This window comes from Lissotriton helveticus, chromosome 7, assembly GCF_964261635.1.
Source record: "Lissotriton helveticus chromosome 7, aLisHel1.1, whole genome shotgun sequence".
NCBI lineage: Eukaryota > Metazoa > Chordata > Amphibia > Caudata > Salamandridae > Lissotriton > Lissotriton helveticus.
In genome coordinates, this window is record NC_136068.1 from 1,218,425,259 (window position 1) to 1,218,444,303 (window position 19,045).

Consider the following 19,045-nt stretch of genomic DNA (forward strand, 5'->3'; position numbering starts at 1 on the left):
TGATACGCTGTTAGTATACAACACCAGGAGGGCTCCAGCTGCTCCTAAATCGATTTAAGGACTTCTGAGACTCCCAAGGATTAAAGGTTAATACAACAAAGACAACGCATTCATTGCTTAATCCTCGCAAATCCTGTAGAGGTAAACTATCCCCTGGAGGGTGTTCCTTTGGAAAGGGTTAGTACTTTTAAATATCTAGGTATCACTCTTTCAGAAGATATGTCTTGGAAGCACCACATGACCAAGTTGTCCCTGAAGAATAAGCAAATAGCAGGGGCCCTGCATAAAGAACATAGCATCTCATTCAGCAAACCTGTGGGAGCCCCCCTCCAGATCTACAATTCCAAAGAAGTAAGCTCAGCTCTTTATGGAGCTGAACTGTGGGGCTTTCAAAGGATGGGTACCCTCTCTAAATCAGAGAACAATTTCTTGAGGTGCCTGGTTACACTACCCCAGAGCACGCCAATCTACCCATTATGGTTGGATTTGGGTAGAGTTTCTATCAAGTATAAGGATAGGTTATGTCCTCTACTGATTTAGTTGCATATACGGGCCACTCCAGAGCTGCCTCCATAAGCCAATGCTCTTATGGAAGTTAGTACACTCAAATATTTTAATAAGACAGGCTGGATACGTAATGTGAAGTTCTCACCAGCTGTAATTGGAATGGAAGGCTTTTGAGATGTTAAGGACCCGGCACTGCTCCCTAGCAAAGACTCTGTCAAAAAGCATTACTGGGACTGGGTAGCACAGGATTCACTTATTAATCCATCGTTGGGACATTTGACTATGGTGTTCATGGATTTCAAACTGATTAGTACATTTGAACATTATCTAGATATTATCGAGACACCTCTAGATAGGAAACTTTATATGCAGTTTAGGTTTGTTTACCTTCGGTTGAACTCCTACAAAAGTTCTTAGCAACACTTTTCCACCATTTCTCAGGATTGTACCAGTTGCACCTCTTCAGTAAAGACAACTGCCCATCTATTTATTGTCTACCCGGAGTACTCTCAACCGAGAGCAAAATGGCTTAAACCAATTTGCAAATGCAAAAACAACAGTTGATGGACAGAATGCAGAACAATGTCATACATTCACCCCAGTACAGAGATCTGGGCCTAAATCCATTGTTTTATTGCTCACCATGCCACCCCAGTTCAGACATGGCCATATGCAAATCAGTCTGGACCCTGTGCCTCATGGGAACAATCCAGCCTGAACTGCAAAGCCATGTCTTCCCTGGACCGGAATCAAATATCCTATGACCGGTTTCTGGCTATCAGCTGTCATCAGCCAGGATAGCTTGACTCCAGTGGGGTAGTGAGCATGGGACCCACGTCTGGGCATACCCTTCCCACATATGGCGAACAGAAAAACACACAAGATGATGGACGGAATGTTGCACATAGGCAAAACATTCACCCCAGTCACAGATCTGGGTTTAATGCATCGTTATTTTGCTCACCACGCCACCCCAGTTCAGACATGGCCATATGCAAATCAGTCTTGACCCTGTGCCTCATGGGAACAGTCCAGCCCGAACTGCCAAGCCATGTCTTCCCTGGACTGGAATCAAGCATCCTAGGACCAGTTTCTGGCTATCAGCTGTCATCAGCCAGGATAGCTTGACTCCAGTGGCGTAGTGAGCACGGGACCCACGTCTGGGCATACCTTTCCCACATAGGGCAAACAACAAAACACACAAGATGATGGTCGAACCGTTGCACATAGACAATCCTGGCTGAGGAGGGGTGAAACTAGAATGGCATGGTGAGAAAAAAATGATGGATTCAGGACCAGATCTCTGTACTGGGGTGAATGTATGACATTGTTCTGCATTCTGTCCATCAACTGTTGTTTTTGCATTTGTCACCCCAAGTGGGACGGGTATGCTCAGATGTGAGTCCCATGCTCTCCATGCCACTGGAATCAAGCTACCCTGGCTGAAGGGGGTGAAACTCCAAAACCTGTCCTAGGATGGTTGTTTCCAGTCCAGGGAGGACCTTACTTGGCAGTTCGGGCTGGACTGTTCCCATAAGGCACAGGGAGAAGACTGATTTGCATATGGCTGGGTTCGAACTGGAATGGCATGGTGAGCAAAAAAACAATGGATTTAGGCCCCTATGTCTGTACTGGGGTGAATGTACAATATTGTTCTGCATTCTGTCTATCAACTGTTGTTTTTGCATTTGTTACCTCGAGTGGGCGGGTATGCTCAGACGTGATCCCGTGTTCTCCATGCCACTGGAGTCAAGCCATCCCGGCTGAAGAGGGGTGAAACCCCAAAACCGGTCCTAGGATGCTTGTTTACAGTCCAGGGAGGACCTGGCTTGGCAGTTTGGGTTGGACTACTCCCATGAGGCACAGGGTCAAGACTGATTTGCATATGGCTGGGTTCAACTGGAATGACATGGTGAGCAAAAAAACGATGGATTTTTGCCCAGATCTCTGTACTGGGGTGAATGTATGACATTGTTCTGCATTCAGTCCATTAACTGTTGTTTTTGCATTTGTCACCCCGAGTGGGAAGGATATGCTCAGACATGAGTCCAGTGCTCTCCTTGCCACTGGAATCAAGCTATCATGGATGGAGAGGGGTGAAACCCCGAAACCCGTCCTAGGATGCTTGTTTCCAGTCCAGGGAGGACCTTGCTTTGCAGTTCGGGCTGGACTGTTCCCATGAGGCACAGGGTCAAGTCTGATTTGCATATGGCTGGGTTCAAACTGGAATGGCATGGTGAGCAAAAAAACAATCGATTTAGGCCCCTATCTCTGTACTGGGATGAGTGTATGACATTGTTCTGCATTCTGTCCATCAACTGTTGTTTTTGCATAAACCAATTTGCACTCAGCTGGGAACACTTAAGTATAATGGCTGCCCGCAGCTGGAATAAGCTTCCTCTGGAGATGAGACTAGAGAGCGCGGAAGTCAAGTTTAGAGCATTACTGAAAACGCATCTGTATGGGCTATAGGGGCACGTCGGGGCGGGCTGTCTATGCTAAAGTGTCTAGCTCTTCCTTACTAGCGCGGGGACACACCGGGTAGGTGTTACCAGGCGCTTTATAAACTGTTTATTATTATTATGGTGAAGCTCTCGTTATCCTTAGATCGGACCACAGACCGGTGACTGCTTGTTCAGTATCAAAATTCCTGGGCCATATGTGGGCAACTAGGAGAAAATTCCTGAAAACTTGAGGTTGCTCTACATCCTCCCATCTGTTTCACCATTTTTAACTTGTTTTTAGTCTGATTGTTTGCTCATATTTTATTGATGGCACGTAACAGTCTTGAATATAGTGCAACCTTGGACTATAGGCAAGCTGGCAGATCATGTTGCTCATTTTGCATAGGTATTGCACTATAGATTATCACTCAACTGACATTTTTAGTATGTTAACAATGTCCATTTTTAGATTTTCATCTATTTATATGAGCTGTATTGCACATACACTTTTATGGTCGTAGGATCTAAATAAAGCCTTCTATGGAGTTTTCCTGCATCAGATGATTGCCTGTATGCATAGGTGAGTGTGCCTTCTGTATGAACAAGAAAACAGACGTATAGATTTGTTTCTAACAAGCATCCAGTGTTTACACATTAAGCATTAGTTTCATCAAAAACATATTTCAGTACAGTAATACTGTTGCAGGAATTCTGTTCTTAGAACAGAACCATGCTTAGAACCATAGGACATCAATATGTAGGGACTGAGTCACCTCACCACCTCAGTATCTATGAGACTAGCTACAGTGCCTCACTTGACCTCCTAACCTTACAGAGAAACAAGTGAATTGGCACCCCCAAGAACATAACTCTATTGATGCTCTCAGGGATCGCGGTAACAGGACACACCCTTTCACTCTCTCACTCAAACTCATCCACAATAAGATAACCAGGTGACATAAAGGAAGTTTAGATTATTTATTTAAACTATTGTGCTCTGAAATGCAGTATATGTGCCACAGGTAGAAAACAAATGCATACTAAAAATAATGTTCGCAATGTTAATATTCCATATATATCATGAAAATCCCTGTGATCTTATAAGACAACGTAACTTAAAACCCCTACCTTGCTAATGAGGATAGATGATTACATATCAAAGATCGCTGGGATTTATGGCAGACCCTGTACCTTAGCATTCACAGATGAATGTTCTACATCTCAGCAGATGCAGTGCTCTTGTCTTAGAACTCTCAGTCCACGTGTGTGTTTTTGTTTCCTGTGCTCATCTATAGTATAGGACATGTACATACATAAACAACAGCTGCATTCTCGTGTTATGTCTAGGTGTTACTGCCTGTCCAGCAAAAAATAACAAGTGACATTGTTGTTTGACCTTGTCTATGGTGTTCACACTAAATCCCAGAAAAAGAATAGAACGCAAAAACATATTGAAGTTCAGTGCAAAAGTACGATGTGGCACAAAGGCAAGCATGTTTATCTAGTAACGTGTGCAAAAGAAAATAAGGCCTACAACATGCACAGTTGGGGTAACAAAGGGAAAACTACTATGGGCCATGCAGGAAACACACGACAATACATTCTTTAGAATACATTTCTTGAATATCACTCACTGTTTTCTCCTCTCTTTGAAAATTGCGCTCTATACTTAATACCAGGAGCTAATTGCTTCCAATCTCTTCACCAATTGGTTTTATGCTAATGCACACATATGAAAAAAATAACTGATTTAGAATATTTTAAATACACAAGAACATGCCTTATACATGCAATCCACTGCTCAATATTATGTTTCTCAGACCACAAGAGGCGAGATCGTATGTCTTCATTTCTATGCTTGGATATCAACAGTTCAATCATTAGTTGTCCGTACAAATGTCTATAAAGATTGTCAAGTCCTAAAATATCAAGCATCTAAAGTAACCCTGTGCATAGTGGGGCTACGCGAAGCACTACGAAGTGGGGGTAAATCTACGACAACGCACACACTTCGTGTAGACCCGCTGCCCGCCTCCCCCCGCCCTCTTCTAAATGCCCTTCAAATCATTTAAAACATTGTAAAACTAATTAAAACAACTTACCTGAGAAGCGGCGTCACGGGGCTCCCTCTTCCTAGTTTCTCAACGACTTCTTCCTGACAAATGCACATACTCTTTAATCAAACTGAAGATATTCCTTTTCATACTATTTGGGATGCATTTAAATCCTCAGCTCGAGATTAAATAATTAATTTTGTTTCTAGAAAGATGTGTTTATCACAAATTCTTAATGAAATAAAACTCTTATTACATTCTTACTATACATCCTATTCTCAGCAAGCTCTAATTAAAGCCAAACTTAATTTTTATAAAGAATCCACTGATAACGCTGCTTCTTATCTTCTTATATCTAGTGCTAAGTATTATGGAGGTCAAAATAAATCTGGAAGGCTACTAGCTAACTATTTGAAAATTAAACAAAATAACTTATTCATTGAATATGTAACTAATGACAATGGCTCCTCTCATTACCGAAATCAAGATATTCTAGCTCAATTCCAACAATTTTATACAAATCTATATACACCGGAGTATCTATCCCCTGATCCTGCAATTTTAAGTTATCTAGCCTCTATAAACTGGCTTATTTTCAAGTCAATTTCTCATCCCTAGAGATGGATATTACTCAAACAGAACTTCATCTTGCATTGTTTTCCCTCAAAAAAGAAAAAGCTCCAGGGCCGGATGGTTTCATAGCTGAGTTTTATTCACACTTTTCCAAATTGGCTCTTCCTAAACTTAATTGATTATTTTCTTACTTTGTCTACCTCCTCTGGCTCATTTCTAGATGCCTTCATCTGCTTAAATCCAAAAATGGGCAAAGATTCACACTTTTGTAAAAACTGTCGTCCCATCTCTTTATTTAATTTAGATTGAAACATTTTCTCCAAGGCATTGGCTTGCGGCTAGACATTCTTCTTCCTGATATTCTAGGCAAGGAACAATCTGGCTTTATCAAGGGTAGATTTCTCTCAGGCAATACATGTTTATTTTTATATAATATTTTTAGATCTGCAAGCTTACCTGATTCTCTAGTCACCATTGCTTTAGATGCCGAGAAGGCTTTTGATAGTGTGTTTTCGTCTTTCCTTTTTCAAACTTTAACATGGTTTGGTTTTGGGCTGAAATGTATGATTCTCATTTTTCTTCTTTATACTTCCCCCAAGGCTGCCATTTGTGCCTATGATCTGACATCTTCTTTTTTTAACTTACACAGAGGGGTTTGTCAAGGTTGTCTTCTGTCCCCCTTTCTTTTGAATTTAGCATTAGTACACTTTTCATCTTGGATCCACCAGAATGTTAACATTCATGGGTTTATCCATGGCTCACAACAGGTCAAATTGGCTGCATACGCTGACGACATCTTACTATTTATATCTCAACCTCATTCTTCACTTCCTGCTTTTGCATCAGAAGTTGCTTCTTACACGTCTGTCTCGGGTTATAAGCTAAACACCGACACATGCAAATTCTACCCCTTAATAAATTCACTAGTTGTGTGATTTCTCTTTCAATTTTACGTGGCAATCTAAACAACTTAAACATCTTGGTCTTCACTTCACTTCTCTTCCTCCCTCTCATCTTCTATTTCAATCAATATGGATAACTGTATCCAGACAATCTCCTCTCTAACTAGTAAATAGCATCCCCTTTATCTGTCTTGGTGGGGTCTTCTTGATACCATTAACATAATGCTGGTTCCCGTTATTCTTATTACTCTTTCTAATATTCCCCTACATGTTCCCCTTAAGAATTACAAGAAATTAGGCTCATTACTGTCAGCTTTCCTTTGGAATAATAGGAAGCCACATATGTCTTTAGCTAAGCTGAAAGAGTCAAGAGTGGCATAGAAAAAGGCATAGAAAGTGGCATAGAAAGAGGCAAGACATGTGTAGAAAGAGGCAAGAGAGGTGCTGATAGAAGGGAGTGAGCTGCAGAAAGAGGGAAGACAGGTGCAAAAAGAGGCAAGAGAGGTGCAGAAAGAAGAGAGTGAGCTGCAGAAAGAGGCAGGAGATGTTCAGAAAGAGGCAAGAAACATGCAGAAAGAGGCAAGAGAGGTGCAGAAAGAGGTAAGAGGTGTAGAAAGAGGCAAGAGAGGAGAAGAAAGAGATAGAAAGGCACAAGAAGTGGAAAGTAAGATGCAGCAAGAGGCAGGAGAAGAGCAGAAGGAGGTAAGAGAGGTACGCAAGGGGCAAGAGAGGTACAGAAATAGAAAGAAAGGCACAGAAAGAGGCAAGTAAGGTGCAGAAAGAGGTAAGAGAAGAGCAGAAGGAGGCAAGAGATGCACAGAAAGAGGAAGAAAGGTGAAAAAGAGGCAAGTGAGGTACAGAAACAGGAAGAAAGGCACAGAAAGAAGCAAGAGAAGCGCAGAAAGAGGCAAAAGGCAAGAGAGGTACAGAAAGAGCCAAGAGAGGTGCAGAAAGATGAGAGTGAGCTGAAAGAGACAAGAGAGGTGTGTAAAGAGGCAATAGTGGTACAGAAAGAGGCAAGAGAGGTGCAGAAAGAGGCAAGAGAGGTGCTGATAGAAGAGAGTGAGCTGCAGAAAGAGTGAAGAGAGGTGCAAAAAGAGGCAAGAGAGGTCCAGAAAGAGAAAAGAAAGATACAGAAAGAGGCAAGCGAGGTGCAGAAAGAGGTAAGAGGTGTAGAAAGAGGCAAGAGAGGAGAATAAAGAATAAGAAAGGCACAAAAAGAGGCAAGTAAGGTGCAGAAAGAGGCAAGAGAAGAGCAGAAGGAGGCAAGAGAGGTGTAGAAAGAGGCAAGAGAGGAGAAGAAAGAGAAAGAAAGGCACATAAAGAGGCAAGTAAGGTACAGAAAGAGGCAAGAGAAGAGCTGAAGAAAGCAAGAGAGGTACAGAAAGAGGCAAGAGAGGCACAGAAAGAGGAAGAAAGGTACAGAAAGAGGCAAGTGAGGTGCAGAAACAGGAAGAAAGGCACAGAAAGAAGCAAAAGAAGTGCAGAAAGAGGCAAAAGTCAAGAGAGGTGCAGAAAGAGGCAAGAGAGGTGCAGAAAGAGGCAAGAGAGGTGCTGATAGAAGGGAGTGAGCTGCAGAAAGAGGGAAGAGAGGTGAAAAAAGAGGCAAGAGAGGTGAAGAAAGAAGAGAGTGAGCTGCAGAAAGAGGCAGGAGATGTTCAGAAAGAGGCAAGAAACATCCAGAAAGAGGCAAGAGAGGTGCAGAAAGAGGTAAGAGGTGTAGAAAGAGGCAAGAGAGGAGAAGAAAGAGATAGAAAGGCACAGAAAGAGGAAAGTAAGTTGCAGAAAGAGGCAGGAGAAGAGCAGAAGGAGGTAAGAGAGGTACGGAAAGGGGCACGAGAGGTACAGAAAGAGAAAGAAAGGCACAGAAAGAGGCAAGTAAGGTGCAGAAAGAGGTAAGAGAAGAGAAGAAGGAGGCAAGAGAGGCAAAGAAAGATGAGAAAGAGGCAAGTGAGGTACAGAAAGAGGAAGAAAGGCACGGAAAGATGCAAGAAAAGCGCAGAAAGAGGCAAAAGGCAAGAGAGGTGCAGAAAGAGTCAAGAAAGGTACAGAAAGATGAGCGTGAGCTGCAGAAAGAAGCAAGAGAAGTGCAGAAAGAGGCAACAGAGGTGCAGAAAGAGGCAAGAGATTTGCAGAAAGAAGAAAGGTGCAGAAAGAGACCAGAGAGGTGTATAAAGAGGCAAGAGTGGTATAGAAAGAGGCAAGAGAGGTGCAGAAAGAGGCAAGAGAGGTGCTGATAGAAGAGCGTGAGCTGCAGAAAGAGTGAGGAGAGGTGCAAAAAGAGGCAAGAGAGGTCCAGAAAGAGGCAAGAAACATACAGAAAGAGGCAAGAGTAGGTGCAGAAAGAGGTAAGAGGTGTAGAGAAAGGCAAGAGAGGAGACGAAAGAAAATGAAACGCACAAAAAGATGCAAGTAAGGTGCAGAAAGAGGCAAGAGAAGAGAAGAAGGAGGCAAGAGAGGTGTAGAAAGAGTCAAGAGAGGAGAAGAAAGAGAAAGAAAGGCACAGAAAGAGGCAAGTAAGGTACAGAAAGAGGCAAGAGAGGCACAGAAAGAGGAAGAAAGGTGCAGAAAGGGGCAAGTGAGGTGCAGAAATAGGAAGAAAGGCACAGAAAGAAGCAAAAGAAGTGCAGAAAGAGGCAAAAGGCAAGAGAGGTGCAGAAAGAGGCAAGAGAGGTGCAGAAAGAGCCAAGAGAGGTGCAGAAAGATAAGAGTGAGCTGTAGAAAGAAGCAAGAGAAGTGCAGAAAGACACAAGAGAGGTACAGAAAGAGGCAAGAGAAGTGCAGAAAGAAGAGAGTGAGCTGCAGAATGACAAAAGCCATTTATCACTCCAGGCACAGTATTACAGCTTTGAATTGGTAAAATACTATAAAATACTATAAACAAAAACACTGTGTCAGGGGTTGCTTTTACTCATTTCAGGTTGGCTTGAGTTGGTATTTTACCAATTCAAAGCTGTAATACTGTGCCTGGAGTGATGAATGGCTATTGTCATTTTACAGCTCCGCAAGGACAGCACTGTGCTAGTCCTCTGCTTAAAAACTTTGCTGTAGTAATGGCAAAAGACGTTGTCCTTTTCTATCTCGGCATGGATGGCACTGTGCTAATCCTATGCTTAAAGACTTTGATAGAAAAACAGACATTTGAGGTGAGCAGATCTAGAGTGTCGCTGGTGTTGAGAGTGCTCTAACAGAAGCTGCTTCCACCTAAACTTGAGGTCTTTTTTGCACACATATATATATATATCCTGTAAAGCCCTGCGGTGTTCCCCAATTCTTTTCAACCGAGAAGAATAGCTGTGGAGATATTAGCGCGTGGTCAGTGACACGCACGAGGGACCCTTCCAGAAGTGTCTTCCAGGAGTGTTAAGGGCTCAGTGGCTTAATCCCGGACCGCCCCTCACCCGATGGAGGCAGAGGTCTTGCTGCCAATTGACAGGTCGTGACACACACGGAGAAAACGGAGTTACTTCAACAACGTTTCCAAGCCTCACCAACTGAGGTAGTGCGGGGTTGGAAGTGCATGGGCAGGAATCAACTATCACCCAACGCAGAGTTACAACTCAAGACGCCCACTCTCAAAACTCAGCCACTCACTGTGAGTTAGGAAAACACTTGGCTGTGTGGGAGCACTCGTCTGTGCGGAGCACTAACTGCATGATCGGATCTGTAGTACGCACACATGAACTGGCTGAGTGATCCTTAAAACGAGATGTGGTGCAGGTGAGCCCAGCGCTACTTTAGAAGGAGGGGCATAATATATAAAGAGAAAGAAACAGAAGACCTTGAGATTGCAACAACGGAGGCATCTGATGAGGCAACCGCCGAAACGCGTCATGCCAATACCAAAGAAATCCTGTAAAGCCCTGCGGTGTTCCCCGATTCTTTTCAACCGAGAAGAATAGATGCAGAGATATTAGCGTGTGGCCAGTGACACGCACGAGGGACCCTTCCAGAAGTGTCTTCCAGGAGTGTTAAGGGTTCAGTGGCTTAAACCCGGACCGCCCCTCACCCGATGGAGGCAGAGGTCTTGCTGCCAATTGACAGGTCGTGACACACACGGAGAAAACGGAGTTACTTCAACAACGTTTCCAAGCCTCACCAACTGAGGTAGTGCGGGGTTGGAAGTGCATGGGCAGGAATCAACTATCACCCAACACAGAGTTACAACTCAAAACGCCCACTCTCAAAATTCAGCCACTCACTGTGAGTTAGGAAAACACTTGGCTGTGTGGGAGCACTCGTCCGTGCGGAGCACTAACTGCATGATGGGATCTGTAGTACGCACACATGAACTGGCTGAGTGATCCTTAAAACGAGATGTGGTGCAGGTGAGCCCGCGCTACTTTAGAAGGAGGGGCATAATATATAAAGAGAAAGAAACAGAAGACCTTGAGATTGCTACAACAGAGGCATCTCATGAGGCAACTGCCGAAACGCGTCATGCCAATACCAAAGAAATCCTGTAAAGCCCTGCGGTGTTCCCCGATTCTTTTTAACCGAGAAGAATAGCTACGGAGATATATATATTACCTACTGGCGGTCGCCAGTAGGTATATATAGTTAGGATTTTTTCTCTATGGGATTTTTGAAAATTCTATGTCTAATAACTTTGGCGTTTGTGGACGAAATTGGCTGAAATTGTCAGGAAAATTGAACATTTTGTTACTGAGCAGCCCCTGAAAATTTGGGGGGGTTTCGTCAAGGGGGGGCCGAGAAAAAAGGGGGGTCCCAAAACGTGTTTTTAACATTGAGTTTCCCATAGGGCGGTTGGCCTCACTTTTAGCCCGAACGGCTGAATGGATTTGCACGAAACTTGGCAAAATTGTAGGGACTGGTAGCCCGATGTGCCTTTGCTAGGTCTCAATATATGTGCTTCAGTGGATTTTGAGAAATTAACGTTCAAAAAAAGATATATATCTGTAACAGCGGACCGGGCAGCGCTCCGGTTCGCGGACTTTTCGCGGTACGGAGCTTTGTGAAGTGAAGCTGATTGGTTCTCCGGCGTCTGTGAACATTCCAAACAGTCCGTAGCGGCCGCCATCTTGTCTCTCGGTAGGATCAAGAGACAAGAGGAGGCCAAAGCGAAGGGGCAAATGACCATAAGGGGGCATAGTAGATCCTCGCTGACCCCCTAGGTTTGATGTGGAGGTTTTAAAAGGGCCCCGCGGGGCAAAAAATAATAATAATAATAATAATCGAACGGCTGAATGGATTTGCACGAAACTTGGCAAAATATTAGGGACTGGTAGCCCGATGTGCCTTTGCTAGGTCTCAATATATGTGCTCCAGTGGATTTTGAGAAATTAACGTTCAAAAAAAGATATATATCTGTAACAGCGCTCCGCTTCGCGTACTTTTCGCGTTACGGAGCTTTGCGAAGCTGATTGGTTCTCCGGCGTCTGTAAACATTCCAAACAGTCCGTAGCGGCCGCCATCTTGTCTCTCGGTAGGATCGAGAGACAAGAGGAGGCCAAAGCGAAGGGGCAAATGACCATAAAGGGGCATAGTAGATCCTTCCTGACCTCTTAGGTTTGATGTACCATTTTGCCAAGTTTGGTGTAATTCCGTTCAGCCATTCAGGCTGTAGACGTATGTAAATGTCCTATGGAAAATTGCATGGGGAAAACACATTTGAAAGTGTTGAAATTTAGAACCAATTAAAATGTTACTTTGGTTTTGTATTTGTGTGTGATGAAAGTTAATTGGTTATGTATATATCTCAAATGAGAGGAAACCACAGCCATTTTGTGATACTACTGTCTGAGGTACATTTGTGAGGAATTTTTGGTGGTGAATTTCTGGTGTTTGATTTACACAGTACTAACACTTCTCCTACTTTTAAAAAGGTGAGTTGTTAATTTGTAAGGGGAACTATGTTGTACACTTGAAGATAATTTGAAAAATGTTTTCTGTTATTTATTTGCAGTCCTTCTGTTATACTAAATACTTGATAAAGTTAGTTTTATATTATGTATTACTAAAAACGATAAATGAAAGTGATTATTTTTTTCTGCAATTTACAGCAAGCAATTTCAAAATAAAATGGCTCACAATGAAGAGACCGTGGTAATTTCTTTTGAATTGTCCACTACATTGATTGAAATTGACAGCACCAATAATGAAATATTGTCACAAGGAGGAGATGACTTGAATGATTCCACTACATTGATTGAAATTGACAGCACCAATAATGAAATATTGTCACAAGGAGGAGATGACTTGAATGATTTTTTGGATCAATCTGTTGATGGCGAATTTATCGAATGTTTGGAGACCATAGAGTTACAAGAATCATCATTGCAGACTTTTAATGAGGAGATTCCAGATGAGATGATTGAAGAGGAAATTACTGATGAGGACATGTTACTAGTTCTTTCAAATTTAGAAAATTCAGAAGAATAAATTTATATTTAGAAATCAAAAATTGTTTGAGACATTATTCATTTTTATTTTTAATTTATGAGGTTGTAGCGAAGTGATTGTAGTATAAAATGAGACTTATAGTATAGAGTGCAACATTTTTATGTTACATGGTAAGTTTACTCATATTTACTTCCCTTCTCCCACTATATTATCTCCAATGTGTATTTGACATCTCTTCTTCATCTCCGGCCTCCTTTCTCTCACTGTGTGTCTCTGATGCATCTTATCGCTGCTATTTTGTGTAATTACAGAAGAGAGTAAAATAAAATAGTTCGGAACGTGAAAAGGGGGCAAAGTAGAGTACCCCTCACCCCCTAGGCCTTCTCAGGCGGTCCCAAAAGGATCAGTTTCTGCTTTCCTGAGAGATTATGGTATGAGTTCCATATACCACAATAATTTGCATTACAACATGCAAGATATATATCTCCTATTACCAACTTTTGGAGATATTCGCGCTAAGCGCGAATATCTCCAAAAACTAACACCTGCTCTGAGCAGTTCTTAGCCATGTTATCCAATGGGAGGTGGATAACATGGCTAAGAGCATTAGCTCGGTAATGCATGAATATCGCTGAGTTTTCAGCGATATTAATGCATTGCGGTCGTTTTTTATCGCATTTGCGATAAAACTTGATAATAGCAAGGTTTATCTTCAATAATTTCTGACGATGCTTAGCGGTAAAAAATTCGTTGGTAAGCATCGTTAGCGATAAATATCGCTTAACTTTGGTAATATGCACCAACGTCTGTTAACGTTCGATTCGAAGGAAATGAGGAAGTGTTGAAAAACATTGTTTGCGCCATCTTGCCTTTTTTGAAATGCCACACTTTTGTCGTGCACGGCTGCCATTTTAGATGCCTTGACCAGACCCACTCTCTGCACGCTGTTGATTCGTAGCATGGCTCCCCACCCTCGCAAGCATCTTCCCCAGGCACTGGTCACCCCCGCTCTCTGTGTTATGCATGGGCAATAAACCTCTCCCCATCTGCGCTGCTCTTCCCTGAGAATCACACTCTGTGCCCGCCCGACACCTCCCTTTCGCCCTATTCACTACCGCACCCTCTGACACTCCTCTTCCTCTGTGTCCGATTGTCCAGGCTATCAGCTAGCCCTGCAGATGTAGTTTATGGCCCCAGCTGTAAAGAATCACCCCTCTTCAAAGGAGTTATAGTAGATCAAGGCCCACACCCGATGAGATCCGTCACACCACACGTGTTCCTACTATCTGAAAACCATCCTGTATTGTGATTGGGGAGGGGACCGAGCCTGAAGCGGAAGATTCCAGGGATGACTCTTTGTACATCAAAGTTTTTACATTTATGTGTCACATTAAAAATATATAGCACTCCAACAAAGTAGTAGGATTATAAAACTTTAATACCTTATAAATATATACAACAAAACAAAAACAGTAAAAACATTTAAACAACGAAGAGACCGTGGCAATTTCTTTTGAATTATCCAATACATTTATTGAAATTTACAGCACCAATAATGAAAGGAGGAGATGACTTGAATGATTTTTTTGATCAATCTCTTGATGGCGAATTTATCGAATGTTTGGAGACCATAGAGTTACAAGAATCATCATTGCAGACTTTTCATGAGGAAATTCCTGATGAGGACATGTTAGTAGTTCTTTCAAATTATGAAAATTCAGAAGATGTTGCCTGGGGGTGGGTCGTCAGTAGCAGTCTGTTGTGCGAATAGTTCCAAGGCAGCAGAACGCGCTGAAATCTAGATGGCACAAAGGTGATGTCTAGTAAGTTGCCGCCCAGCAAATAACGGCGTGGGGCGCCGCGGGGGTGAGTGAGTCCAGTAGGCACCACAGGTATTCTTACCGGCATTGCAGAATTACTGCTGGGGACAATGCCTGTGCTGTAGCAGGGTCACAGCAGAAACAAAAAGGATTCTGTTGAAGATGTTGTTGGTTTTCAATTTGAAAACAGTTCTGGTGTCAACTGCTATGCTAATGTAGTGGTTAATGTTTTGTTTTCTCTAGAAAATGTAAAAGAGGGGGAGGCAGTCCAAAGTTCTGGTAAAAGGGCAACGGAAAGGATCGGTGGTTTGAACTATCAGTCAAAAAGGGGAGGGGGTGCAACAATTTTTCCTACCGGGTCACAGTGTGCTTTCACCGGAACTGAGGTTTGCAGGATTCTAGTAATTCAAAGTGAGGCTGGTGCCAGCATGGGAGCGCCGACGTCCCGCGGATACAGTTTCGTCACTCCACGGGCGATCATGGCAGTCATTCCCCATCGGGGGTGTCTGCGGGGGTCGGAGACTCCCGCGGCTCCTCTAGAATCTTCAAGGTCGTGGAGGACTACTGTGGTGGAGTCAACCAGTGACCGGGCCATTTCTTTATGCTGGGCCCGCTCTTGCCACGTCGATCGCCATTTTGAGAGTTCGGTAGCTACTGGCGATCGCGGGGTCAAATGAGCGGACGGGCTCCACCCTGCCGGGCGAGACGTTGCAGCATCGCCACACTGGAAGAACCCTTTTCCGGGCGCCTGGAGCGCTGAGGGTGCAGGTGGGAAGCCTCCACTGGGGAGGCGGGAGAGGCCTGTTCGCACCGTCTCTCCCTCCCAGTGCACCCCACGGCGTCTCGCTTGAGATTTGTTATGGCCGGACCAGGCGATGAGGACGAGGGGGGGGGGTCGGAGGCATGTGCAAGACATCCCCCCCAGTGTTGTCGCAGCCAATATTCAAGAAAGAAGAAGTGTCCCGTCCGTCTTCGGGCCGGGCTTCCGGTGGATGTCGGCCGGACGCCCCTTGCTCTGGCCCCATGAACGGGTTCCTTGGTTTATCGGCTGCAGCCGGATCCCATCGGCCCCGGCCGTTGGTGGCCGGACTGGTAGAGAATGTGGCGGGACTACCTGAAACTGTCAAGGGCCACCGCGGCCGGACTGGGAGAGAGAGGGGAGGGTCGAGGACACGGACATTCCCCCCCCTGCAACTCTCCAGCGTTGTCAATCCCCCTGGCCGGGTCCCGCTGGCCTCGGCCTCGGCCTCTCCTCCGGCTACACCCTACGTGATGATCTCCTGGCCGAGGCGTGGCAGCAGGACCCGCCTTATATGTGTTGCTTCCGGCTGGGCGTAGCCGAAAACCTGTTGCCCTTTGGAAGTTTCTAGAATGGGGCGGATGTCTGCTGACTTCTATCTTTCCCAGTTTGCCGTTATTTGGCCGTGGCAGGCGGTGGGACAGACACGTTTTGGGGCAGTGAGGGGCGATGTTTTCAGGTTTCTTATTACGGGCTTACTTCTAACGTTTCTTGTTTCTAGGACAATAATAGGTTTTATCATTACGTATTGTTATTGTTTCTTTGTTTGTTATTTAATAAAAAGTTCATCAGTGGCCTACTGATTTTCGTTTTCCTATTCTTTTCTTTCCAGGTTGTTTCATGCTAAAGTTTCTGTTAACAGGATACAGTGATCACTTCGTTATTATTGCATATGTCCTTTTCACTAGGGGTGCTCTCTTGTTGGGCCAGATATCTCTAGTAAATGGTCCGGGTGAAACAGGTGCATCAATCAGTGGGGAGTAGATAGGCATGACAGATTACAACGGGGGAGAAAGGTCCGCATTACCTACCCTTTCACTACTTGCAAAGATTTTCCTACGTTTATTTGCAAACAGGGAATACCTCCAAAAAGAACTAATTCCCAAACAGTCAATGTTCGGACAATCAATCAATCAATGAGGAATGAAATAGGTACGACGTGTTAAAGGCTTGCGTTACCTACCCTTCACTATCTGCAAAGGGAGAGAGAATATTCCTATTCTTCCTTGTTTGCAGGCAGAGAAGATCCTTAAGAGAACCAACTTCGAACAATTCAATGCTCGATTCAAACAATCAACAAGGGGTACTGTGAACACAAATGAACGCCGCTTATGTACATACACATTGCTATTTTCAACAGGTTGTTCCTAATGTTTCTATTTTAGCGAGGTCAAAAAGAGATCCCATTAGTGGCCTACTGATTTTGCTCGATTCCTTTTGTTTTTTTACACGATTTTTCGCTATCTGCAAAGACTAAACAGAGTATTGCGACTCTGTGCTTGTTTGTAAATAGAGAATGAACCAAAGAGAACAATCAATCAAATGGAGAGAGAAGCAGGCACGACGGATTACAACGGGGGCAAAGGCCTGCGTTAACTACCCTTCACTATCTGCAAAGAGAGAGTACTCCTAATAGAAATGAGGGGTGGGGGGCAGCATTCAAAGCAGATCAGTGTGCATAAACACGAAAATGTTTTTACTTACCACGTACTTGACATTCGACAGCTTATGATATTTGCTATTAAAAAACCATTGAAATTCACTGAAAAAACCATAGGTTATAGACCATATATAGTTAGGAATTAGCATTTACAAAACCTTGAAAATTCACTGAAAAAACCATAGGTTATAGACCATATATAGTTAGGAATTAGCATTTACAAAACCTTGAAAATTCACTGAAAAAACCATAGGTTAGAGACCATATATAGTTAGCTGGACATTTTATTGACATAAAACCAATGAAATTCCATATATAGTTAGTTGCACTAACTATATATCGCGCACCCGCAATCCACTGCTGATGATGTCACATATTACATCATTCATGACATGGTCAGTGACATCACTGATGACATCACTGATGACATCTCAAATGACATCACTGATGACATCACTGATGACATCTCATTTGACATCAATGACCACATCACTGATGATATCATTCATGTGACAATACAATGCATCTCCTCACATTTTAATATAACCTCTGTTTCACCCAGTGTTAAATACAGAGTATAATTTTTGAAACCATTGACACACCAATACTAGCTACTACGTACGCACTCACTGATTGCTACGTCTACACACACCTTCACTCATTCACCCATACAATCATTCATACATACAATCACTCATCTTTACAACACTATCATATGCACTCATACACCTATACAGACACTCACAGTCTGCCACTCATCCATGGAGTTACTCACACACCTAGTCAGTCCTGTAAAGAATCAATGACACTTCCATTTTCTTGTCTATACAGTTAAACATAGAGCACCTTACATTTTCAAACATATACTAACACATACTTACCTTCTTATACAATCATTGATACAAGTACACATTGATCTGCACAGAGTCACACACCTCCCAGCTAGCCACACACACACTCAGTCTCCCATACAAATACTTGGGCAATCAATCAATAACCCATATAGTTACTCATATAGCTACTGATCAACACATGCAGCAGTTTACAGAACAACAGACATAATGATGCACAAATTAAGACAGTTTAGTCACTAACCCATGCACTCAGTGAGACACATTTAATCACTCACTCATACAGTCAGTCATGCACCTACTAAATCCTTCGTCCAGACACTTAGACATCCACTCATTCTTCAATATGTAAGACATATTTAAACTTTACAGAAACAAAAAATCACTGGATGTTGTTATCAGTGATGTCATCAGTGATGTCATTTGAGATGTCATCAGTGATGTCATCAGTGATGTCACTGACCATGTCATGAATGATGTAATATGTGACAGCATCAGCAGTGGATTGCGGGTGCGCGATATATAGTTAGTGCAACTAACTATATATGGAATTTCATTGGTTTTATGTCAATAAAATGTCCAGCTAACTATATATGGTCTCTAACCTATGGTTTTTTCAGTGAATTTTCAAGGTTTTGTAAATGCTAATTCCTAACTATATATGGTCTATAACCTATGGTTTTTTCAGTGAATTTTCAAGGTTTTGTAAATGCTAATTCCTAACTATATATGGTCTATAACCTATGGTTTTTTCAGTGAATATATATATATATATATATATTCCTGCTCGTTGCTCCTTTCTCCTCAGGAGCATGAATTGAGGCGCACACAAGGAGGTGATTTCATATATTTATTTCGCAACACAAATGGCCCGACAAAAAAAAAATATATATATATAAATATATATATATATAATACACAGTCTCATATGAGCCTCCCATTGGTGGGTGTGTCATATGGAAAATGGAGAAGTGGGTTAGCGGTTGCGCACACCGCTTCCGTTAAAGCCCCTGAAGAGAAGCAAATGGAGCTTCGAAACGCGTCGGGCAGAACCACTACGGAGCGACATCTA